Below are 26434 nucleotides of genomic sequence, written 5' to 3'. Positions count from 1 at the left end.
GCCTTGCTAAGTTGCTGAGGCTGGCTTTGAACTGGCGATCCTTCAGCCTCAGCCTCCTTATTACTGGGATTACAGGTATCCGCCACTGGGCCCTGGTCTCAACCATATATATATATTTTTTAAAACATTTATTTTTTAGATGTAGTTGGACACTATACCTTTATTTTTTTATGTGGTGCTGAGGATCGAATCCAGGGCCTCGCACATGCTAGGAGAGCGCTCTACTGCTGAGCTACAACCCCAGCCCTCAGCCATATTTTTAAGGGTGTCTTTTTATCCTAATTTTCACAGTAGGGTAAAAATTAGTTCAGTTTAATATGCAGGTTTAGGAATCAACCTGCTTTGGTCTGGTGACAATATTGATTGTTACCTTTTCTAGGTGACTCAACTAGTATCTCAGTTTCCTCCCCTGAGGTTATTGGAGATAGAACCCAGGGGGCACTCTACTGCTAAGATGCATCCCCAGCCATTTTACCACGGAGGCACTCTCCAGCTCCTTTTTATTTTAATTATTATTATTTTTTTTTCATTTTGAGACAAGAGTCTCACTGACTTGCTTAAGCGCTTGGTAACTTGCTGTGAGGCTAGTCTCTCTCTCTCCTGTTTTTGGTGGTATTGGGGATTGAACCCAGGGACGCTTAACCAAACCAGATCTCCAGAGAGAGAGAGTGAGAGAGAGAATTTTTTAATATTTATTTTTCAGTTTTCGGTGGATACAACACAACATCTTTATTTTATTTTTATGTGGTGCTGAGGATCGAATCCAGCGACCTGCGCATGCCAGGCGAACGTGTGTTACCGCTTGAGCCACATCCCCAGCCCCAAATCCAACCCTTTTTTATATGTAATTTAGAGACAGGGCTTCCCTGAGTTGCTGAGACTGATCTTGAACTCACCATCCTCCTAAGCCAATAGGATTACAGGCATGCACCACCAGCTGGGCTGCTGAGGCTAGTCTTGAACTTGCTTTCCTCCTGCCTCAGCCTCCTGAATCACTTGGATTACAGACATGCATCACTACCCCCAGCTTTTACCTGTTTTGATTTTTACGTAACATTTACCTAAGTCTAGTACTAACAGCAGCAAATTTTATCTCTTTTCCATATACTTAAGTTAATTTGTTCAGTGAGTTTGAAGTCTTTTTAATGCAATGTTCTGTGTTCAATGTTGATGGTATTTTAATATTTTTAAAAAGTACCTCCTTAATATAAAGAGGATGACATGTGACAAGGCATACTGAAGTATTTAATTTACTACCTAGCATTACCTCGTATAAAGTAGGTACTTTTCCTGCCACAAGTCTGTGCCCCAGTTTTGTTGATGTTGTCTGTTAGGTCTGGGGATGAAACATCAGGCTGCCGCCTTCTTTTTTTTTTTTTTTTAATTTTTATTCTTTTTAGTTATACATGACAGTAGATTGTCATATCTTACATACATGGAATATGTATAGTGGTTGTACATGATATCGAATTACACCTGTCATGTATTTTTGTGGTTGTACATGATGTGGAGTTACACTAGTCATGTATTCATATATGAACATAGGAAAGTTATGTCCGATTCATTCTACTCTTTTCTATTCCTATCCCTCTTCATTTCCCCCATCCAATCCAGTGAATGTCAACCCCTCCCCTCCCCTATTGTGAGTCAGCATCCGCATATCAGAGAAAACATTTGACTTGTGGTTTTTTGGGATTAGCTTATTTCACTTAGCATAATAGTCTCCAGTTATATCCATTTACTGGCAAATGCCATAATTTCATTCTTCTTTATGGCTGAGTAATATTCCATTGTGTGTATATACCACATTTTCTTTATCCATCCATCTTTTGAAGGGTACCTTGGTTAGTTCCATAGCTTAGCTGTTGAGAATTGAGCTGCTTGAAACATTAATATAGGCCTTCTTTTTTTGACATCCAGTGCCCTTTCCATTTTTTCCTAACTAGTTTTCCATACTTTCTTTTGTGCTGCTGCATTATCTTTAAAACCACCAATGCGCCAGTTTAAACATCTCAGAAACCATTTTCAAGTATATGAAAGAGAGGTGGACTTTTCCTTAGGAATTCTCTGCCTTTTACAGAACACAGGTTCTACGTTGGACTTAAAGTTTCTTTTCATTTTGGCCCATAATTATTTCTCTGTCCTCACCTCCTATTGCTTTCCCAAATGAATCTTTTCGGCGGACACAACATCTTTGTATGTGGTGCTGAGGATCGATCCCTGGCCGCTCGCACGCCAGGCGCACGCCAGGCGAGCGCGCTACCTCTTGAGCCACATCCCCAGCCCAAATGAATTCTTTCTAACAAAATTAGTCCTGAACATCTTCTTAAAGCATGTGTGCATTATTTCTTCATTTTACATTTTTCTCCTTTTACTCTTTCATAGTCAGGAGTTGCTCCCCTCAAGGAATTTCTCAGAAACTCCTTGACTGGCACTCACATTTGGCATTTATGCTAGTGTATGCTTTCTTGTATGCTATTTCTCCAGCTTTACTCTTTGTTCTGGGAAGAGGGGTATAGTAACATAATCTGTCTTTATATACCAATGCCAGGCTCAGTACCCTGATTGCAGTAGTTGTTCAGCAATTTAAAGTATACAAAAACAGAAATAAAAACATTAAAGAGAGAAGCCAACGCAACACTGCTTTGAAAATTCTCTAGGATTAGTTAAACTGCCTACAAATGATATATGGTCTTTTAATATAAATATACATATTGTACTATTTTGTGTGTAAAAATGTTAAGAAAATTGTTTCTGTAGAACTACTCTTCTAATAGGGAATAAATATTAATAACTTAAAAGAATTCATAAGCTACCATTCACCTGAAAATCCTTTTAGATGGGACAACTTTAATGCATTAGACCATATTTCTTTAGGAATAGTTACTTAGACATTACCATAAATAACATGAGAGAGAAGCATTAAACAAAATATCTTATTGTTTCAAAACTTCCATAGAATTAAATAAAATTAAAACTGAAGAGAGTGGAAGAAAATTCAACCAAGCATTAAAAGAAGTCTAAAATATTTTGTATTAATATGCCCACTTCAACTTTTTTTGGTTATCATTTGTATGATATATCTTCCCATTCTTCTATTTTAATCTATATCATTAAAGTGAATTTCTTAGAGATAGGTATATAATTCAGACTTTTTTTTTCTTAAAGGTTTGATAATCTCTTTTTTCACAAACTACTGAATTTTAATTAGGTACAAATTTGTCATTGGTTTATGGGTTAACTTTAATATTCTTAGGAGAATGTTTAGGAACCTATTCTCCATTCAAATAATTATCTGGTTCTGTTTTTCTGGGCCATATACATTTGGCATGAAATACAGTAAATTCACAAACTGTATGTCAAAATATATTTTTGAAAAATAATCATTTCAGAAAAGGAGCCTTTATGAGTAGTCTTTGGGACTTAGTAAACATGAACTTCTCTGACATATTGTCCTGAGTGCATACCCTTTGGTTGAGGAGATGAGCTTTTAATTGATGTTATTTAATATATAACTATTTATGTCATTTACATTTAATATAATAACTATTTAGATTAATATAGTTATTAATAGTTATAGTTAATATATGCTACTCTATATTTTCTGCCTTTTTGGGGTTATATAAGTATGTTTTTCCACTTTAAATTTATGTATTCGTGTTTTGATTCTTATTTTTCTGTAGTATTTTTTTGTTTGTTTTTAGTGGTTGCATGGGTGCTTCACATTCCATTGGCCATAACCTTATATGTGACTGTTGAGCACTTAAAATGTTGTTTGTTCAAATTGAGATATTTATAAGTATAAGATATACACCAGATTTCCCAAAAAGAATGTAAAATTTCTCACTTAAGTTTTTTATTGATTATATGTTGAAATGATAATGTTTTGGATATGCTGGTTAATAGTATATATACTAAGTTGTTTAACTCTTTTAATGTATTAGAAAATTTAAACTTACATTATGTGGCTCAAATATTTCTATTGAAAATGAGAATTATAATGTATACGCATAAATGTTTGCACTTAATTAATATTTTACCACTTGAAGTAAATGTAGAAGCCTGGCAACTCTGCAGTGATTATTATGGAATAGTTGTCAGAGAATTACATATATTTGTAATGACAACCCCATCAATTATGTTATTTTTATTTTCAGAAACCATATGTATTTAGGAGATCGTAAGAGTAGAAAAGCTATTTACTGTTTATCTTGTGCTTTAATGAAATTTCAAATTTATTTGTTATTTCTCTTCAGCCTGAAGAACTTCTTTGAGTTCATCTTTTAAAGTAGGTCTCTGGGGCTGGGGATGTGGCTCAAGCGGTAGCGCGCTCGCCTGGCATGCGCAGGGCGCTGGGTTCGATCCTCAGCACCACATAAAAATAAAATAAAAATGTTGTGTTCACCGAAAAATAAAAAATATTTAAAAAAATTCTCATTCTCTCTCTCTCTCTCAAAAAAAAAAAAAAAAAGTAGGTCTCTGGCATTAAATTGTCTTAGTTTTTTCTTTACTGAAATGTCTTTAAAATACTTTCATTTTTGATGAATTTCTTCTTTACATGTAAAATTCTGAATTTTAGAGATGTCCCACTTAGTGTCTTATGGATTCTTGATGTGACAGGAAATAGTAATTGAATCATTAATTTCTCCTGTGTAGTGCTTTTCTACTTTCAGGATTTTCTTTTTCTCTTTGCTTTTTTGAAGTTGATTATGATTTGTCTGGGCATGTTTTACCTTTACATTTATTCTGTTTGGTGTTCTGTGAGATTTTCACATTTATAATTTTGTATCTTTCTCCAAGTTTGGGAAGTTTTGGATATTATTTCTTACAATATTTTTTTATGTACCAAATTTCTCTCTTTTGACATAAAGAGAACTTTTGGTTTTATCTACAGGACCCCAAGACTCTTATTATTCCTATAATTTAGCTTTATGTTTATGGATGAATTCTTTCCTTTGCTTCCCCACCCCCACAAGATCAAACACAGGGCATGCATGCTAGGCAAATGCTCTTCCATTGAGCTACACTTCCAGCCCTGCATTTTTATTTTTGTTTCAGACAATGTATCATCTTGAAAAATTCTGTATCTTTTTTATAGTTACTTTCTCTGTAGTTGGAATTTCAGCCTTTCCATTTTTTTGCCAGAAGTATGCCCCGTCCCCCACCTCCCCCACCCCCACCCCCGCCCTCCATGGAGTATAGTTGTAATATAAGTTGAGTATTCCTTGTCCATAATGCTTGGGACCCGAAGTATTTCATATTGTTCTTTTGGGTTTTTGGATCTTTGCATATATATGAGATATTTTGAGGATGGAACCAACCAAGTCTAAGTAGGAAATTTGTTTTAGGTATACCTTGCAACATAATCTGGAAGTAATTTTTTAACATTATTTTTAGTGTGTCTGCCTTTTTATTGTCACATGTCACATGAAGTCAAGTGTGGAATTTTTCACTTATAGCATCATGTTATTGCTCAAAGTTTCAGATTTTGGATTTTCTAATTAAGGATACTCAACTGGTAGCTGTTCTAAAATCTTTGATAATTCTAGTATGTATGAGTCATCTTGGATTTGGCAGTTATTTATTGTCGTTTCTCTTGTGAATTGGTCATATTTCCTAGTGGTTTGTATGCCAGGTAATTTTGGACTGTATCCTGGAAAATGTTACATTGTATAAACTCTGGGTCCTGTGATAATCCTCTGGATAATGTTTTTTAGCAAACTGTCAAGGCATTAGGTTCAGAATGCAAATTTTGTTTTACTTCTGGGGTAATAGATCCAGCCTCAGTACAACCTCCACCCCTCATTAATACATGATAATTCACATATTGTACAATTCACCCATTTTAAGTGTACAGTCAGTGGTTTATAGTTGGTTAAACGCCTTTGCTGTACTGTTTGGGGTCTTCTCAGTGCTTGCTGATTGCATGCATAATTCAACCAGTAACTGTATAATTTCTTTTTTTTAATATTTATTTTTTAGTTATATGTGGACACAATATATTTATTTTATTTTTATGTGGTACTGAGGATTGAACCCAGGGCCTCACTCGTGCTAGCTGAGCGCTGTACCTCTGAGCCACAACCCCAGCCCAGTAATTGTATAAGTTCTTGTAGAGAATTAAAGAGTCCTGTCTTTCCTGCTCCCTTTCCAGGAATTTTCACCTGTAGAGTTCCCTTTTCCTGGTTCCAGAAAAATGGGGTTTCTGTCAGACTGTGTTACCTGTGCTGCTGCTACCACTGTGTAGCCACCCATGGGACAAAGTCAATAGAGAAAAGATTAAAAATAAAACAGGAACACTCAATGTAGTTCAGTTCTGTAAAGTTTTTACTCCCTTCTGTATTCTGCTTGCTTTTATTTATACTTCAGAGTTCTCTGTTTAGTTTCTTTTAGTATTTTGTCCAGATATTTGAGATAGGTTATGGTAGGACTACTTCATTTTGGCCAAAACCATATCCTAAAATATATCTGAAAATAAATTTGAATTAAATGTTCATAAAACTGCAGAAATTTTATGTGGTGCATGCCTGTAATCCTAGTGGTTTGTGAGGCTGAGGTAGGACAATCACGGGTTCAAAGCTAGCCTCAGCAAAAGTGAGGTGCTAAGCAACTCAATGAGACCCTGTTTCTAAATAAAATACAAAATAGGGCTGGGGGTATGGCTTAGTGGTCAAGTGCCCCTGAGTTAAATCCCCAGTAACAAACAAACAAACCACCACCACCACCATAACAACAAAAACCTGCAGAAATTTGAAAACCAATAGACTAGGGAGAATATATCCCAAATTTTCAGACTAAACTAGACACATGAACAACCTAGAATTAATCTATAACTAGAATAACTGAGGGGAAATGAGATTAAAAATTAGAACACATTTATTCAATGTGGGTAGATAATATTTATCCTTCAGAAAATGGGATAATGGTGTTCAGTTTTGGGGGCATGAATTTCAGAGCTTTAAGGGGTTGCTTGTTTAGGGATTATTTTTATATACCTTTAGGGAACTTGGATTAATTTCAGGATTATTTCTTAGGCATAAATTTATAAGATTATTCTCAGGATAATCTCATCATTTAAAATAGTTTTGTTTTAGGAATGAATTTGTCATTTTTCACTTTTTTTCCATTCCCTTTTCTATTAATAACTTACTAATATACTTTTTAGTGTCAAATAACTCATTTATTAGGGTAGGCTAACTAGTTACTGTGATCATAACAGAAGAATGATCAGTTACAAATTTCACTTGAAAAAGTAGTTTACTGCTGGGCATGGTGGCACATGCCTGTAATCACAATAATTTGGGAGGATGAGGCAGGAGGATTCTAAATTTCAGGTTAGCCTCAGCAATTTAGCAAGGCCCTAAACAACTTAGTGAGACCCTGTCTCAAAATGAAAAATGAAGAGATTTGGGGATGTAGCTTAGTATTAAACTCCCATTGCTTCAATTCCCAGTCCTGCCCCTCTGTACCGTCTCCCTCCAAAAAAGAGAGAAAACAAAATACAGTCAGTTTGTAGCTTTTGTAGTAAGATTACATTTAGGAGAAAATCTTAATATTACTCTATCTCTAAAGATTTTTTTATAGTTTGAGTTGGCCACTTTAAAAAATTGTTATTAGGGCCCAGGGATATTGCTCAGTAGTAAAGTGCTTGCCTAGCATGCATGAGGCCCTGGGTTTAATTCCCAACACTAGAAAAAGAAGAAAAAAAATGAACTAATAGTATATAGTCTTTGACAGTATTTTGACAATATTTCTTTGTTTGCTGATTTATATATCACTTGGTTGTGTAGCTCAGTGTTAGGAGTATATGCTAGGGGTTGGGGTTTTAGCACAGTAGGTAATAGAGTGCTTATCTAGCATGTATGAGGCATGGAGTTCTATCCTCAGTATCACATAAAAATAAATAAATAAAGGTATTGTGTCCATCTACAATTTTAAAAAAAGTACATGTTAACATGCACTAAGGCTGAGCTCAGTTCATAGCATCCCCAAAATAATTAGCAAAAAACACCTGGCTTTCTGCTTTACTTTGTTTTTGGCAGTGCTGGGGATTGAATCCAGGACCTTTGGCATGTTGGACAAGTGCTATATCACTGAGCTACAGCTATAGCCCCCACACAACGGGTTTCTTATCATGAATTGTTTTCCCAAATACTGTGTTGGAAGGGGAATACTGGTGATATGTTGGAAGATAATAGAGATGGACTATTGTGATACAATTATTCTAGTATCAGGTGGTTTTTTGTTTGTTTTTGGAGTTTTGTTTTGTTTTTTTTTGTACTAAAAGAGCTTGGAAAGCAATAAATTGTTTAATGTTTAAACAATAAATGGAACAAAGAGGTACCTACTATTACCACTGATCTTAGGTAGATGTTACTTTAAAATTACTTAAATATTATAAAGAGGTGGTGTTCAGGTGAGTTGGATGATTGTATTTGTTTCTTTCTATTACTATAATGAAATACTTGAGTCTATGTACTTCATAAAAAAGGTTTTTTTTGCTCACAGTTTGAAGGTTCAAGGGTATGGTGTCACCCTTGACCTGGCTCTAGTAGAGGACTTCATAGTGGATGACATTACAGTGGTAGGAGTGCATATGAGAGGAAGAGATCACAGGATGAAATAGGAAGCTAGATTGCAATTCAGGGGTTAGATTTACTCTTTCATAACAACCATCTCTTCAGAACTAGCTAGGATCCCATCAATTTCTTTTGAGGGCAGCCCCCCTAGTGACTTCCCATTAGTTTTGATCTTTTAAATGTTCACCATCTCCCAGTGTTGCCACATTGAGGACCAAGCTTCTAACACATGAAGCCTTGTTGGGTGGGGCACACTCAAACCATATCTGAACCATAGTAGTGATTTATGACCCTTTAAAAAATCTCAGTTTTTCTATTAGAGAGGCAGTATAGCATCATGATTAAGAGCACAGTGGAGCCAGATTATTTGGATTTCATTTCCAGCTCCACCACTTGCTAGGAATGTTTCCACTATAAAATAATGTTAATGAGGGGCTGGGGTTGTGGCTCAGTGGTAGTAGAGTGTTCGTCTGTCGCATGTGAGGCCCCGGTTTTCTATCCTCAGCACCACATAAAAATAAATAAATAAAAACAAAGGTGTTGTCCAACTACAACTAAAAAATATTTTTAAAAATTGATGTTAATGATGGTGAAACCAGAGTTTCTTTGCTTCTGCTGGCAGGTGGGGTCTGCATAAGCTGCAGGCCTTTGTAGCCAAGAAATGTGTTATAGGTTTTACTGGTGGACTCTGCCCTACAGTGTTGAAGCAGCTCGATCACCAGTTTCTTCTTTATGGATTCTTGTCTCCCAAGGGGGATGAGTCTGTATAAAAGTAGATTTACTTAAGTGTGAATAGAAACAGAACCTCCCACAGGGTGAGAGGGGACCCGATAAGGGGTTGCCACTTGAGTATGTGCTAGTCTAGGGGTTCATATAGCACTTGGGTCCATGTTATTGATCCAAATTTGTGCTAATCAGGGTTTAGAAAAGTTCTTATGCTGTTGGTTAGTCCTGCAATCCTATTTAGATTTGCCTCTGGTGGGGAAGCAGAATGTTGAAGTTGGCAGATCATGGATGATCAGGGATTTTGGGCTGTGGCAGCCATGCTGTATGGGAGTCCCCACAAAGGGTAACAAGTCAGCAGGCCCTGGCTTACCTCTATCTTGGCTTGCAGTGCCTCAGGCCCATATCAGGTGGTAGGTTCCCTGCAGCCATCACCAGTGCTCCCTGCCTGCAATCCAGCCCTCCTGGGCCACTGCTTCATGGCTCCTCTGCTGCTTCTCCATGGGGATTAATGAGCTTGCTGTGCAGATCAGCAGTGGGGGACCTTTGTCAGTAGTAATTATGTAAAATGAAGTTAATACCAGGGGTCATAGTGAGATATACACATACAAAGGGACATATATGCACATATACATATATGGAGAATGAGAGTGCACACACCCTTGAAACTGTGCATGACAAATAATATGTGCTGTGGTTGTTAGGCATAAATATAAACAATTTGTTCAAAGAGTTCATTAGGCACTGCTTTGGAGGGTATGCTGCTGGATCTTGTTATATAGTGATGTATAGGGCAGTTATTAGCTTAACAAATTTGCAGTTATTTGAATCATGGATACTGTTAACACTTTTCATTGTCTGAATACTTCTAATTTCTAGTGATTTAGATTATTATTTGTGTTATTATCTAGCAAAGGGCTAGTGAGTAATATTCCAAACTCCTTTTGTAGCTCACTTAATTTTGTGAAAAATGGAATATCTCCTTGTCAATGAGATTATTTTTGACTTGTTAGAAAGTAGTAACTAAAAATGATATGAAAATTGTACTTAGAAGTCCAGATCATAGACGATTGTAGTGTTTGTAATAAGATTACATTAGGAGAAAATTCCAGTGTTTGTATCAATACCTGACTTAGCTAATATATGATATTATTTTTTAAGTTTGTATAATATGTAATATAATGAATATCTGGGTTAGAATAGTTATAATTCAGAGGCATAGGATTGTGAAATGCTTCTTTATTATTTTTAATTTGTTCTAATTTGTTTAATTAGTTCTAATGACAGTGGATACATTTTGATACATTGTACAAAATGGAATACAATTTCTTCCTCTGGCTGTTTACATGGTGTAGAGTCATAATGGTAGTGTAATTATACACGTATATAGGGTGATCATGTCTATTTCATTCTATCATCCTTCCCATCCCCACATCCCTGCCTCTTCCCTCACTCCCCTTTGCACATTCCAAGGTTCCTTCATTCTTCCCTACTCCTGCACCCATTATGAATCGGCATCTGCCTATGAGAGAAAATATGCAGCCTTTGTTTTTTTGGGTTTGACTTATTTTGCTTAGCATGATATTCTCCAGCTCCATCCATTAATCTGCAGATGCCATATTTCATTCCTTTTTAAAGGCTGAGTAATAGTCCATTGTGTGTATGTACCACAGGTTGGTTTCATAGTTTAGCTATTGTAAATTGAACTGCTATATTGTAAATTGAACTACATTGTGAAATATTCACCTAAGACACACTGATGTACATCTATATATATTTGCATATCATAATAAATGCATTTCTCTCTATCTGAGATAATAACTTGGAAGGTGAGTTATTTGTATCAATTTGTAAAGAATTGTTATGACGAAAGTGATCATTTGTCAAGGAATCAACCAGTAACATTTAGTATTTGCAATAAAAGAGACTCCTTTCTAGAGTTAAAACTGTAATGTGTTTATACTTTTGTTTAACTAGAACAGGACAAAATAAATAGAACAGGATAAAATTTAGAAGCAGTGTTTTGAATGTTATCCCTTTTTTCATATTGTAGAAGAAATCCATTCCATTTTTCTGTAACAAGCATTTGTATAGGGTCATTTGTTTTAATTAATTCCAGGATTTTTGCCATCATTTGGATGTTTGTGTCCCTTGCAAATTTCATGTTGAAATTTAATCCCTAATGCAAGAATATAAAGAGATGGAGCTTTTGGGAGTTGATTAGGCCATGAAGAATCTGCCCTCGTGGGTGGAATTGGTACTATATAAAAGGGCTGGAGGGAACTAACTGGGCCCCTTTTGCCCTTCCATTCCTTTTATTATATGATGACATAACTTCAAGACACTATCTTGGAAGCAGAGACTGGGTCCATACCAGACATCAAACCTATTAGTGCCTTGATCTTGGACTTCACAGCCTCCAGTAATTTGGGAAGTAAATTTCTGTGTCCTGCATAATATTCCCATATTCCCATTTTTCTTTTTTTTGGGAGGTAGGTGGATACGGAGGTATTGCCATTTGGCTCAGAAGTCTTTCTAATGTGGACGAAAGGTTAAAGTAAAGATACAGTTGATAATTTTCCTGTTCTGGTTAGAAGGATAAAAATTTAGCAGGATGCCTTTCTTCTCTTTGATGTTTTGCTTGCCAGATGTGAGAGTATAGTGCTTTTATTACCAAGTGACTCCTATAAGTCTTCTTGGGAGATGTGGTTGTATGATGAGGCAATAACATCTCCCTGTTTTTTTTTTTTTGCTTTTTGTCTCTAATAAACATAGGCTTCATTTTCTAAGTGTAAACCTTTCTTTTCTATAAACTCTTCATATATTACACACATTAAGGAATTACTGATGTGTGAAAGTTAATGTGAAATCTTTAGGTTTGACTTTTTCATTTAAATTAGTTATGTCATTATACTTTAGTAAATGGGGGAGAATCTTGAGGATAAGTGAAGTTTATGTAAATAACCTTTTCTGTTTCCTTCTGTATATCTTAGGTAGGGGCTGTGAGAGAAGAATTGCTTAAATATATTTTAATTTTTGGAGAACATATAACATGCTACTATTCTGTAATTGTTTCTCGTTCAGAGAAATAGAAGAGATCTATTGTATTATGATTTCTTTATCAGACTCTTTTATGGTATATTATCTATGCACGTAAACGTTTGTTTTTTCTTTTGAAGTACTGCATTATGGTGATATTTTTTCTTACTATTATGTAAGAGTGTAACCTACCTGGGAGCCAGCTGTAGTGGATGTCTTCTCCAAAGTAAAGCAGAATTGGTCATTTCTGTACCATCACTACAGGATTGGAATTGATCTGTTTCTACAGTTCTTACTTAGAATGTGGTAGAGATTTTGAATTCTACTTGGGTCCCTGTTCCCATACAGTGCTGGGGATCAAACATAGGGCCTTGGGCATGCTAGGCAACCCTTTATCACTAAGCTATTTTCTGGTTTTAATTTCTGTAAAAGTTATATAGATACTCTATTTCTAGACTTTTCTGTGCTATAGAAAATGTAAGAACTAGAGATAGAAAATTCAAATAACCTCTTAATCACCTATGTAGATATACTTTGGATGGGTTCTGTGTTGGTGATAATTAGACCCATTGGAAAGACTTGAAACTGTGAAGATGTCAGTGAAAAAGTACCTTTGTTGAAAATATTCATTTATTTTCTAGTCCATAATTGCTCTTGGGTTAGGGTTTAAATTAAACAAAAATATATTGATACACAGTAGAATTGACCTTTTCTGGATGAATAGGTCTGTGAGTTTAATTGATTTATTTTACCACCACCACAGTTAGGATTCAGAGTGGTTCTATCTCCAAACTCTCCCTCATGTTATCTTCATATTTACACCTTCCCCTAACCCAGGTAACTGTTGGCACATTGTTCTGATATAATTTTTTAAGAGTGTGGGGAGCTCCAAGATGGCGGGCCAGAGAGGGGCAGAATTCTGTGTTGCTCTGTGACCTGGGACTCAAGTGGTGAGAATACTGCTTCCCTGCCAGCGATATTCCTGCTACTGCACAGGACTCACGGCCACTGTGCCTGTGCAGGGCTCTAGGCCTCAGTGTCAGAGTAGGTCTTCCAACTACTTGCCCACGCAGGACTACTGGGTACCCCAGTGGGACCATGGGTATCAGCATTTGTACAGAACTTTCGGCTACCCACTGGAGCAGAAATCCTGGATGCAGCTCCCACACAGGACACCCGGCAGCTACCAATGTGCAGGATCTCTGACTGCCTCTCCCGTGTGGATCCCTATATACCAATGTGGGGCTCCCCCAGTCACCTCCATTTTGGGACTCTGCAGCAATGGAGATAGTCCCCTACATGCGGTAGCTTGTTTGCACCTGGGAGCTTCAAACAGGCTCTGAAGACAGCCAATAGCCACACACTGCATGCCACAGAGCTAGTCTCTACATCCAATGCCATCACCCAGCTCCCCCCACCCAACCCGAGATTCCATTGCTGAAAGCAATCGTCTCCATCTTGGGTCACCTTCATCACCATCTTTAGTGGGGGCAACTCCCAGCTTGGAACTTCGGCTGCCCGGGTACCCAGTTTCTAACTCTCCCATTTTCCCAGCAGCCGCTAATACGGTACAGTGACCGCTCAACGCAAAACAGCTTTCAGCGGGTCAGGTACGCAGTGCGCCCAAAGTGCCACACACAAGAGCCCCAGAGAGAAAGGTCCCATATTAGGAAGCAGTAAGGGAGAGGGTAAGTGTGAGACTAACACAGAGTCCAGGAACTGGGAGGTCTTCAGGTGAGATAAGGAGGTAAGATGAGGTGCTCACATCACAGGAGCAGGCCCAAAAAGAGATTCTTGAGGTGCAGTCTCTAGGTGCCACACCCCACTTCTAGATGCCCTTCACCTAGGACCAACCCTCCTTCCCTGGTTACCTTTACCAACCTGATGGTAAAGATACTAGCTAACAACAGACAATCCCACCTATTGGATGAGAAGGGAAGCAGGAAAGATACTGATCTCCAACCAAAACAATCCTTGTTTCTTGTTTTTTTTTTTTCCTTTTCCCTCTGACCGTCACATCCCTAACATGTGAAATCAAGTACTTTGCATGGATTAGGATATTGAAGACTGGGATGACTGAATAGTATATTACAGTTGTGTTATATTCTTTTTTTTTCCCTCCAGTTTTTACTATTTTAACATTTTTTATTTTTCTTAATATATGTGTGTGTGTTCTATGTACTCTGTCTTCTCACTCACTTGTCTACCCAAAATTATTTCCTCTCTAGTCTCTTGCTACTAACCTTCTTCTTTAGATTTCTCTTTCACATTTTCTAAGATATAATAACTCTATATCTTCACCTCCTACTTCCTCAGCATATTTTTCAACACCTCGCCCCAGTTGTTTGTTCACTATCAGAAACTGTAAACCCTGATACAAACCCACTGATTATATTGTAGATAATAATTGAATTCACCATTTCTGTACATCGTGACCAAACTATAAACATCTTAAATACAACTATTTGTTTTTTGGGTTGTATATTGTTTATACTGGGATCTGTTAACATTGTCCTTCCCCTCAAAGGAGAGGTATTGGAACCCTACAGGGGCACTATAAGCCTATAGGGTAAAAATGGTATGCCTCTGATCCACAGTGTTAGAAGGGAAGACACATGAGCATGAAAAGACAAGGGAGAAAGTGCCCCAGACGAGTCAAGATACGACATTTATTAGAATCCATGGCCAGCATAGCAAATGAAATGACAGAGAAGGTGTTCAGGTTGCACATAATTAAAATGTTCTGTGAATTAAAAAGTGATACAAGAGAGCTAATAATACAGGCTGCAAAAGATAATTTTGACAAAGAACTACATAAACAAATACAGGAAGCAAAAGATTAATAGGGAGATAGAGGTCCTAAAGAAAAACCAAACAAATCCTTGAAATGAAAGAAACAATAAACCAAATTAAAGATCAATTGAAAGCATCACCAACAGATTAGACCACTTGGAAGACAGGATATCAGACAATGAAGACAAAATATATAATCTTGAAAAGAATGTAGACTACACAGTGAAAATGTTAAGAAACCATGGACAGAACATTCAAGAAACATGGGAGTAGCATAAAAGACCAAATTTAAGAATTTCTGGGATAGAGGAAGGCATAGAGTTTCAAACCAAAGGAATGAACAATCTATTCAATGAAATAATCAGAAAATTTTTCAAACATAAAGAACGAAATGGAAAACCAAATTCAAGAGGCTTATAGGACACCAAATATACAAAATCACAACAGATTCACACCAAGGCACATTATAATGAAAATACCCAACATACAGAATAAGGAGAGAATATTAAAAGCCATGAGAGAAAGGAATCAGATTACATATAGGGGGAAACCAATTAGGTTATGTGCAGATTTTTCAACCCAGACCCTGAAAGCTAGAAGATCCTGGAAGAACATATATCAAGCTCTGAAAGAAAACGGATGCCAACCAAGAATCTTGTATCCAGCAAAATTAAGCTTTAAATTTGATGATGAAATAAAAACCTTTCATGATAAACAAGTTAAAAGAATTTACAGCTAGAAAACGTGCAGTACAGAACATCTTTGGCAAAGTATTTCATGAAGGGAAATGAAAAGCAACTATGAAAATCAGTAGAAGGAGGTATTACACTAAAGGAAAAACTAATCAAAGGAGAACCAAGTCAAGTTAACTAACAAAAATAAATAAAAATAAATAAAAAATAATAATAAAAAAATGGCTGGGAATATAAATAATTTCTCAGTAATAAACCTGAATATTAATGGCCTAAACTCACCAATCAAAAGACATAGGCTAGCATATTAGATCAAGGAAAAAAAAAAGGCTCCAACAATATGCTGCTTCCAAGAGACTCATCTCAGGAAAAGACATACACAGACTGAAGTAGAAAGGTTGGGAAAAATCATACCACTCACAAAGAGTGTCATATAAATGCAATTATATAATGTGTCCTTTAAATTTTTTTTAAAAAAATTTGTTTTAATTAGTTACACGTCGGTAGAATGCTATCATAGATAGATGGGATATAATTTCTTATTATTCTGAGTGTATATGTTGCAGAATCATATTGGTCATGTAGTCACATATATACATACAGTAATAATGTCTCTTTCATTCTATCTTTCCTATTCCCACATCCCTTCCTCTTCCCTAATGCACCACGTCTTATTGTGAATTAGCATCTGCATATTAGAGAAAATATTTGGCCTTTGGTTTTGTGGGATTGGCTTATTTAGCTTAGCATGATATTCTCCAATTCCAACCATTTATTGGCAAATGCCATAGTTTTACTCTTTGTTTGTTTATTTATTTATTTTTAGTTTTAGTTGGACACGATACCTTTATTTGATTTACTTATTTATTGTGGTGCTGAGGATCGAACCCAGGGCCTCGAAGTGCTCTACTGCTGAGCCACAACCCCAGCCCCCACACATTTTCTTTATCCAAAAATCTATTGTATAACATGTATCCTTTTGAGACAGGCTTCTTCTATTCATTATAATTCCTTGAGTGAAATACTAGTTCCTACCTTCTTATTGCCACATTGTATTCTGAATGTATCATAGGGTTTTTTTTTTTTGTTGGTTTTTTTTGAATTTTGATAAAAGTCTAGTATAGAATTTTCTTCTTTGTGTTTTTTGGTATTAGGATAATGCTGGACTCATAAAATGAGCTGAGAACTTCTCATTTTCCATTTTCTGGAAGAGATTATGTTTATTTGATGTTATTTCTTTCTTAGATATTTAGTAGAATTCACCAGGGAAATTATCTGGGCCTAGAGGCTTGTTTTTTGGAAGGCTTTTAACTACAAATTCAATTTCTTTAAATAGTTCTAGGGTAATTCCTGTTATCATCAGTCTTGGTAGAGATTTAAATCTTATTGATCTTTTCAAAGAATGAGCTTTTGGTTTTATTGATTTTTTTTTTTTCTGTTTTACCATTTTATTGATTTCTATTCTTTATATTTTCCTATGTCTACTTTGCATATATTTTGCTTTTTTTTCTAGATTTTTAAGGTAGGAGTTTATATTATTGATTTGAGTCCTTTTCTGACAAGCAGTTTAATGTTATATTGCTTCTGCTGTGTATCTCATATTTTAATTATTGGTGTTTTTAGATTTAGGATTACTATATCATTTTCTGTTACTTCTGTTTTTGTTCTGTAGCTTCTTTCAGTTATTTGAACATTTTTTAGTGTTAAAATTTTAGTTTATTGTTCTTTTGACTGTCTACTTTTTTAGTGATAGCTCTGGGGATTAGAAAATATATATATACTTAATTTTTTACTTTTCATTCTACTTAGAATCAATATTTTACTACTTCAAGTGAAAATGTAGAAAACTTAACCACCATGTAGGTTCCTTTGTTCTTTCTCTTTATGGTGTCATTATCTTGTATTATATCTACGTATATCTCACCAGAAAATGTTGTAAATATTTGTTCCCTTTCCCTTGTAGTATTAGGGATTGAACCCAGGGGCATTTAACTTTTTTTTTCCCTCCTGTTTTGAGATAGTGTCTCCCTAAGTTGCCAAGGCTGGCTTGGAACTGGCGACCTTTTTGCCTCAGCCTCTTGAGTCACTGGGATTACAGGTGTGTGCCACTGCACCCAGCAAATATTTGCTTTTCTTGTCAAACAGTTTTAAAAATTCAAGGTGAGAGCAGTTCATTATATTTATGCAGATATTTACCATTTTTTCTTTTTCTTCCATTATTCTTGGTGTTCTGTTTCCTCTGACTAAAAAACTTCATTTAGTAATTCTTCTAAAGCTGGAAAAGAACTCTTACCATTTTTCCACTTGAGGATATCTGATTTTACATTGATTCCTGAAGGATATTTTAGCTAGAAAGAGGAGGGTCTTTTTAGGTTTATAGTGATTTCCTATTTGGCATTTAAAGATATTATTCTGTTTCCTTCTGGCTCATGTAGTTTATTTTTCTTTTTTTAAATGTTTATTTTTTAGTTGTAGTTGGACACAATACCTTCATTTTGTTTATATGGGGTGCTGAGGATCGAACCCAGGGCCTCTCACATGCTAGGCGAGTGCTCTACCGCTGAGCCACAACTCCAGCCCTCATGTGGTTTCTGGTGAGAAATTACAGTCATTTGAATCACTTACCTTTACTTTTTCTCCTAAATAGTTCATTTTTTAAAAACAATTTGCATCAATTTGACTATAATGTATTCAGGCATGAATTTCATTAAGATTGATCTTTCTGGGGTTGTAAGCTTTTGAGTACATAGTTTTACCAGATTTTAGGAAGTTTCTAGTTTATAATTATTATTTCTTTTTCTTTTCCACTACCACTGCCACCACCACTTCTCTCATTTTCTTCTCCTTGGTCTCTGGACATAAATATTAGTGTTTGGTTTGGTGTTTATTGCTTCACAAGTTCCCAAGACTTATTAGTAATCTTTTTCATATTTTGTTTTTGTTTTGATTGGATATATTTCTATTGTTATATTTTTCAAATGCATTGATTCTTTGCTCTTCATTTCCATTCTGCTATTGAGTCTAGGTAGCATGTTTTTAAATTTCACTTACTGTATTTTTTAGTTCTAAAATTTCCATGGTTCTTTATATCATCTAATTATTTTTTTAATATATATATTTTTTAGTTGTAGATGAACACACAGTTTCTTTATTTATTTTTATATGATGCTGAGGATCAAGCCCAGTGCTTCACACATGTGTGGCAAACTACAGCCCCAGCCCTCATCCAGTTCTTAACTGTGATTTGTTTTTAGTCTTTGAATTTAAGAATAATTTAAGCTTTTTAATACCCTATTTTAGAAATCATTTTCCACCCTTTAGATAATTCATGTAGATAATTTACCCATTGCTTTAACATCTGTATCATCTTGGTGTTTGTTTCTGTTGATTGTCTTAGTTTGTGCACTACCCAGTAGCCAGTATGTGAACTGCATGAGTGTTTATCTCATATTTTGTTTTTCAGTATCTATGGTATGCTGCTTAGGTTAAATCTACATTTATGTATAACTGAGGGATGAAGTAGGAATTCTTAAACAGATACCATTCTTTTTTCCAAGTTCTTTCCTCTGTTATATTCATGGTATTTTCTGGATCTCTAAGACCCTCTTTTCTGTCCTTTGGCTGGAAAGGGCAATTTTCCTCTAATCCATTTTGTATAAACTATGTCTGTATCCATGTGATAGGAAGACAGGAGAAAAATGGACAAAAACGGCCCAGAGTTTCTTTAGTTTGTGAGGATGGTTCCTCTCAGTTTTAGGCTCCTACTGCTGCTTATGTTGTAGCCACCACCACCACCATAGGATTACCTGAAGACTGGCACTTAAGAAATGAGTAAAAGGTAGGAGTGGTGGTGGTAATAATCCTTTCTCCTCTTCAGCATTGAGAGAGTCCTTTCTCATTTCTCAGATAGATCTACAAGGATTTCCTCCCATAAAGTTCTCTCTGATATTACCAGTGTCCGTTTTCTATGTTTCAGGCTCCATTAAGCCTAGACCAGGGGTTTCTGGGTGGGGAAAACGGTAAACTTACTGTCAGTTTGATGATATATTGGATTCTGGTCTCTTCCCCAACCCTCCTATTATTTTTTATATATATATATATATTTTTTTTTTTTATTGTACCAGGGATTGAACCCAGCAGTACTTTTACCTCTGAGCCTCATCCTCAATCCTTTTTTATATTTTATTTACAGACAGGATTTTTCTGAGATGCGGAGGGCCTCATATTAAGTTGCTGAGGCTGTCTTTGAACTGGTGATCTTCCTGCCTCAGCCTCCTGAGCCACTGGGCCCAGATGTTATTTACTTCTTAATCTTCATGTCACTGCTCCATTCATTCTGTTTGAGTCTTTATAGTTTCATTTAGTGAAATTAGCAAATTGGTGTGTGTTTATTCCAGAACTGGAACTCTTGACCTCACTTTTTACATATTTTAGAATGAAACGGCACCTTGAATCTCTTTATGGTCATAGTTAAAAGCAGTTTGTGAATTATATTTTATCATTTTTTTCCAAAATATATATGGTCCTATCATATGTAACAGTGCAAACTCTTGAGAAGGAGGTGCTACATTAAATGAAGAAGTATGTAGGATAATTAATTTCTCTTTTAGTTTTCATGAACTCTATAACAATTATAATACTTTTGGAAAACTTTCTATTTTCAAATCAACATATATACTCTGAAGTTTTGTGAAGATCTTTTATTCATTAATTTTAATCATTAAAAATATTAGTTAAATAATCATAAATAAATAATTATTTTAAAAATAATTAAAATCATTTAAAAATAATTAGTAATTAAGACATTGGTCATCATATAACATAGCATGAAGGAACATGCTTCATATTTTGGACTATTTTGGCACTTACTTGCTATTGCAGATACTGGGCAAGAATTTTAGAAATGTTCTGAGACCTAGCTTTAATTTGTGGATTGATAAATGAAATTCATTTTGTTGTAAGACCTATAAGCATGGACAACGTTGGGTTCTTAATTTTCAGTTTGTTTGGTAAGAAACAATATCAAAGATTATTCATTGATCAATAAAAAATTATTCATTGATCAATAAATTCTTGGTCAATAAAGATCTTTTCTGAGTATAGCCCATATCAGAGGAATTGAATATGAAAGGTTTGTAGAAATTGCTGTTGTCTATCAACTGCCAATAGTCAACCAAATTATTGATAATCTTTTCAGAAATTGAACTAGTAAGTATTTCTAGGAACTGATGTGCAGAGGAGCTGAAAGCAGAGCATGTAAATGAGTCCATTACAAAAAAAAATTATTCAATGTTTGTTTTATTTATCACAGTTTTCCTATTTTTTGGTGGTTATAAAGTTGCTGTGAAATAGAGCTGTTGATAGAAATGAAAATACAAAAGAAGTAAGTATTGGCTGTGCTGCATCAAAACTTTATTTACAAAAACAGCTAGATTTTCATTTTTCAGGATGTTAGATAGTAGCCTTCCCTGGACATCAATAAGAGTCTTTCTTATGGTTCTCCCGGGAAAATCATTTTCTTCAAGGGAGGACCTAATATTTTAGTAAATAAGTGAGAGGTGCTCAGTGGTTTTATGGAGGGCTCGAAGTGGATGATTCTACATTAAGAGTAATGGTCAACATTTGAATGCTTATTATTGCAAGACAATAGTGCCCAGGTTATTATTGAAGTATATCAGTCAGAGTGCCTCACTGAATATGTGAATTTTATTGAATGCAGTGTTGAATTGGGAGACTTGTTTGTCTTTGATAGAGGGCTGGAGATAAAGGATAGAGAGGAATAGATTATCTAAGAGAGGTTCTTGTGAGTTATCTGAGAACCTTATGTTAAGATTTAGATGTGAGGTGTTCCCCCAAAAGCTCACGTGTGAGACATTCGAGATGGGAAATGATTGGGTTATGAGAGACTTAACCCAATCAATTAATTAATCACCTGGTGAGATTGAGTGGTAACTGAAGGCAGGTGGGGTGTGCCTGGAGGAGGTAAGGCATCGGAGGCATGGTTTTGTGGTACATGTTTGTATCTGGCAAGTGGTAATCTCTCTCTGCTTCCTAATCATCATGTGAGCTGCTTCCCTCTACCATGCTCTTCCACCATTTTGTTTTGCCTCACCTTGAGCCCCCAAGGAATGGAGCCTGCTGTCTATGGATTGAGGCCTCTTAAGCTGTGAGCTCCCAAATAAACTTTTCATCCTCTATAATTGTTCTGGTCAGATCCTTTAGTCACAGCAGCAAAAAAGCTGACAAACACCTTAGTCATACAAATCAACAAAGTATTTAGCATCTGCATGAAATGTACCTTGTTCTTGTCTTAATTATGCCCAACACAGAGGCAGCTGTCACTTTTCCCCAGAATCTCTTTCATTTAGCGCTGGCTCCCATTTTTCATATCAGTGCCCTTTAGTGATAGATTCTGCAATGGCAGGATTAGATTTGAGACTGGGTAGTAATTTTCTTTATGGCCATTTGTATGTCCCAGTTCTTTTTTCCTTTTTATCCTGGGAATCTGATTCTGTCCTTTTAATAAAATATTAGTAGAAGTTGATCAGTTTAGTTGTTCAGAAATGTTTTAACTTTTTGCCTTTTACTTTAGGGAAAATGAAGAGAATGGGCAGGTAGCAATTTTATTGCCCTTCCCATTTCTCTTTCTAGTACTAGTATCAATAGCCATTTATTACACTGGAGCTGGGATTTGAAGCTAGGCCTATTGGACTCTAAAGTTTGTAGTAGTCACCAACATGTAGATACCATTAGATGCCATGGACTTACTTGAAGGACAGTAGTAGGAAGCAGGCAGGGAAGGTTTTGAAGTAAACTAGAAAGGACTTTGGAAGGGAAAAAAGGTAAAGAGAAAGAAGAAAATTTAAAATTTCAATTTTAAACTGAACCAGGTTAAGCTAAAAAGCTTAGTTTATATTACTAAGGTACCTCTGGTTCCTTCTCTGATTTCTTGAAACTTTAGATGCCCAGTTAACTGTGAAAATAAAACATACTTAAGAATCCCAGATATAACTTGAAACATTTTCTTAAGTAACTGAACTGCTTAGTATAGTAGCCAGTAGGTCATTGAGTTCTGAAATTTAAATTCATTAAAATGTCAGTAAATTTGAAAATTTGTTTTCTGACACTACTCACATTTAATATTGCTTCATAGAGTAATTTCTTTTGGGGCAGCACTATTCTAGAGAACTGAAAATTTTCAACATGCTGCTGTTATTTGAATGCGTAGCAATATCTGGCCTAGGATTCTTACTTCCATGTATTCCATGGTTCTTGTGGAAAAAATGAGTATTGAACTCTTAAAAATTGATTTGTACCTGTAGTTTCTTTTTTCTTTTTATCTCCCAAATTTCAAACTTCAGTGGCTTCTTATAAAATTTAAAAATCGGACTGTTCCCCCCAGATTTTGCATTAATATATTTCAAATATTATTTCCAATACATAATAGAGATATTATTTTTTCATTATAATGCGTATAATGAAATGGAAAAGAGCAACTAGTAGATAGAAGTATGTTAGAACATTATATCAGGTATAACAGACTAAAAGGGTATTTTTAACTTGGAAAGGTAAAGTCTGGGAAAGCCATTAAAGATTAAAATTCATTATGTTAAAATTATCAGAAAAGTAAACAGTTTATCAAAAATCTTAAATGATCATCTATTATCTGAAATTTATTTGAAGTAAATTTAGAACCATCAAAAGAAAATTTAGTTATATTTATAATTAATTTATAATTTACTTACAGAGCTTAGCAGAAGTAGTAATAAGTAGTGTAGGAAGGATATGACTTGTGAATAGAACCATAGATAGTAAATAGCCCCAAATTGGGATATGTCTAACTTTTTTAGATAACCACAAAGAACAATAATCCTACCCACTTATAGCTTATCTCTTAGGTCTTCTATTACTGGCTAGGACTGCAGCTTTGTGTGGTATTCCTGCATTTTTGTTACTGGAAATTCAAAGAAAAGCTGATATTCAAAAGCCTGGATTCTTGGATCAGAAATAGGAGTCCAGGCAGATACAGCAGATAAACATGAACAAGTTAAAAGTTCATAAGTTGTGCTGTGCGTGGTGACACACACCTGTAATCACAGTGGCTCAGGAAGCTGAGGCAGGATTGTGAGTTCAAAGCCAGCCACTAAGCAACTCAGTGAGACCCTGTCTCTAAGTAAAATATAAAATAGGGCTGGGGATGTGTCTCAGTGGTCAGGCGCCCCCGAGTTCAAACACTGGTAACACCCCCCCACCCCAATCCCCCTGAAAAAGGTTATAAGTTGTTGAACTGAAACTTAAGAAAAAAAGATTAAAAAGTTCAGACAAAAGTCTAGTGAGCAGAGTGTGATAGTGCATAATTATAATCCCACCTACTTGGAATGCCAAGGCAAGAGGATCACAAATATAAGACCAGTCTTGGCAACTTAAAATTGGTTGAGATATGGCCATGTTGCTACGTGTTCCTAGGTTATATTGATGCTGTTTTTACAAAAAAAAGTCTAATGAAATGCTAAGACCCTTATTAGTTTAAAGTGTTAATATGGCATAATCATTTTTCAGGTATAAAAGATTATTAATACAGGAAGAAGCACACAACTTCTAAAAGTTTGAAGTACTTCTGCAGTTTTTAAAGCATATTTTTAATAGAAGGGAAAGCTTGTGTGCTTTACTACATGAGACTTAGAGAAGACAGTTCATTCATTTTAAAATGCAAATTATAATTTATAAATATGAATGCTATTCTTAGAGGAGAAAATGTGAAAATAGCATAGGTGAGACAAATTATACAGAGATAATCTACTACATCTTCTGAAAATTTGTTAGATTTTTAAAATATTGTGTCAATTTTCAGATTGATGTTTTTATCACATTGATTTAAGTAGTTTTTATTAACATTATTTAGAATAATGGGAGAGATATGGTAGTATGATATGAGCAGAAATTAAAAATTATATGCAATTATAGACCATATAGGAGCACAGTATGACTCTAAAATCAACTAAGTTGGGAAGTTGTTTAGAGCATTGCTTTTCAGGCTTTAAAGTATATTGATTTTGTACAGAGCTTAAAATGCAGATTTGGATTCACTACGTATTTGATGGTTCTTGAGATATCCTGAATTTGTAACAGGTTCTTAGGTTATATTGATGCTTTCTTTCTGCATAAATAACAATGAGAGTAAATGGTTATGTGATTTTTTTTTTTTAAATAGTCCTCTCTATGTAAGCAACTTCATCATTCTATTTGCTTGAATAAAAATCCTTTGAAATTATCCTGGATTCTTGCTCTCTAACGAATGCCTTTCATCCAGTCTATCATCAGATTCTCATGGCCAAATTTTCAAAACATAACTGAAGTCTGAGCACTTTCTATTGTCTTTGTTACCACTCTGGTACAAAGCTATGACATCTTTTTTTGTAGATTATTAGAGTAATCTTGCTGGCTTCTACTTTTCCCCTTGGTATTACTTCTGCTCAAAACTGCCTAAGGGGCCCATCTCTCTCAGAGAAGAAGCCATTGTATTTACTTTAGCTTAGAAAGTGCTGCATGATCTTGTCTTCTGTTACCTCTCTGTTCTCACCTACTGCTATTCCTGTTTGGCTCTATTCTAACCATATTCTTCTGTTTCTTGTTCCTTGAACATAACAAAGCTGTTTCTCTGAGTACTTTCACATTTGTTCTTCTCTACCTGTAATGCTTAGCACTATACATGCAACTTTTTCTCTTTTGCTTTTTTTACACTGCCAGTTCAAACGTCATTTTATAGAGAGGCTTTCCCTAAGCACTCTGTAAAACAGCAGTCTCCCTAGTTTCTCACTCTTTTTTTTTTTTTAGCTCCACTGTTGTTAATTTTTTTTCTATAGCATTTTCAGCTTCTGTTATAATAGATATTTTAGTTATTTTTTCTCCTTTACTAGAGTAGACAAGCAAGGATTTCGGTTTTTGTTCAGTGCTGAACTTAGTGAATTGACTATAGTACTCAATAAATCTTCGAGTTAAAACAAAACCCATAAGAGGTCGTTGACTTGCTTGAATATCTTCATTGATAGGTTATATTATTGTCTCTCAGAATAGTCCATTCCATTTTAAGATAACTGCTCACATTCTTCTTAAGGTTTCTGTTTTTCCAGGCTTACCACTTTACTTGTCTGTAAATGATAGTGTTTCTAAGGCTGTAGCCATTTTTGTCATCTTTCCTGGACATTTATCTTCGCATTTGTCTCTAAAGAATAGCACCAGAACTAAAACAGATACTGCAAATGTAGGCAAAGAATGAGAAGTTGTCCTCTTGTTTTGATGTTCTACTTTTATTAAGGAAGATTGATTGAATTAAGTCTTCTTTTTTTTTTTTTTAAAACTGACTTTTGGTTCATTTTGAGCTTTAAATCACTGCAATCTTTATGTTATTTTCACATTTGCTGGGCATGGTGGCACACATAAATCCTAGTGGCTCAGGATGCTGAGGCAGGAGGATCGTAAGTTTGAAGCTAGCCTCAGCAATTTAGTGAGGCCCTAACAAACTTACTGAGACCCTGTCTTAAAATAAAAAGAGCTGGGGATGTAGCTTAGTGGTAAAGTACCTCTGGGTTCAATCGCCAGTTACCATAC

General features: G+C 35.4%; 1 protein-coding gene and 1 non-coding gene across 4 annotated transcripts in view; one reads left to right on the top strand and one right to left on the bottom strand.

Moving 5' to 3' along the window:
• Positions 1-26434, top strand: part of Scaf11 (SR-related CTD associated factor 11) — an 83775-nt gene that overhangs the window by 7140 nt on the left and 50201 nt on the right. The gene's annotated exons all lie outside the window — the stretch shown is intronic.
• On the bottom strand, positions 18330-18402 carry Trnaa-agc (transfer RNA alanine (anticodon AGC)). The gene has a single exon. It is a non-coding gene; the product is annotated as a tRNA-Ala (tRNA).

This window comes from Callospermophilus lateralis, chromosome 4 (assembly GCF_048772815.1).
Source record: "Callospermophilus lateralis isolate mCalLat2 chromosome 4, mCalLat2.hap1, whole genome shotgun sequence".
Lineage (NCBI taxonomy): Eukaryota > Metazoa > Chordata > Mammalia > Rodentia > Sciuridae > Callospermophilus > Callospermophilus lateralis.
The sequence above is the reverse complement of the archived record's forward strand: the minus strand, read 5'-3'. Positions and strand labels throughout refer to the sequence as shown.